This window comes from Oryx dammah, unplaced genomic scaffold (assembly GCF_014754425.2).
Source record: "Oryx dammah isolate SB20612 unplaced genomic scaffold, SCBI_Odam_1.1 HiC_scaffold_11, whole genome shotgun sequence".
Classification (NCBI taxonomy): Eukaryota; Metazoa; Chordata; class Mammalia; order Artiodactyla; family Bovidae; genus Oryx; species Oryx dammah.
Genome location: NW_024070195.1, coordinates 21,810,161 through 21,810,972, shown reverse-complemented (window position 1 = coordinate 21,810,972; position 812 = coordinate 21,810,161). Strand labels below are relative to the sequence as shown.

Genomic DNA, 812 nt, shown 5'->3' with positions numbered 1-812 from the left:
CTAGAGAGAGGGCAGCTCTGCTACACCCTGATTTTAACCCCAAAAGACCCATTTCAGACTTCTGAACTCCAGAGTTGTAAAATAATAAATTTATGCTATTTTAAGGTGATAAATTTTTGCTAATTTTCTAGTGCAGCAAAGAGACAGTTAATCCAGATATATGGTTATAGGCAACATATTGAAAAACTTCTTTGCTGCCTAAGGAACCTGCTGCTACTGCTAAGTTGCTTCAGTTGTGTCCGACTCTGCGACCCCATAGACGGCGGCCCACCAGGCTCCCCTGTCCCTGGGATTCTCCAGGCAAGAACTCTGGAGTGGGTTGCCATTTCCTTCTCAGAAATCAGCTAAACATCTTGAAGGACTACAGTTCCATTTATAATCGCATCATGGTCACTGGGAGTTAGTTCTGGGGCCTAGATTTCACACAGAACTTGATTGGTGGGATAGGGAATTTTGTTCGTTACCCTGCTTCTTTCTCAAATGCGAGTTTGTAGGAGTGACAAAACTACTGTGCCTTCTCTGAGGCTCGAACTCAGGACCTTCAGATTATGAGACTGACGCGCTGCCTACTGCGCTAAGAAGGCTCTGAAGCAAGAAGGTTTCAGTAGAATTATTCTCTTTCATGTTTATACAAATTTTCTGAGAAGTTATATTTTTCAAACAGTGCAAGATAAGAGTATGTGCTGTGGCATATTTACTGTTGCTCTGAGTATGTCACAATGATCAAAATTATTTCAGGATTTCATCCTTGAATAAATATGCAACACGGTGAAATTTTTTCTCCCACAATGCTTTAAATGGCAACCTACTCC

General features: G+C 41.5%; 1 non-coding gene across 1 annotated transcript; it reads right to left on the bottom strand.

Moving 5' to 3' along the window:
- Positions 1–511: 511 nt before the first annotated feature.
- Positions 512–584, bottom strand: TRNAM-CAU. The gene has a single exon. It is a non-coding gene; the product is annotated as a tRNA-Met (tRNA).
- Positions 585–812: the final 228 nt, after the last annotated feature.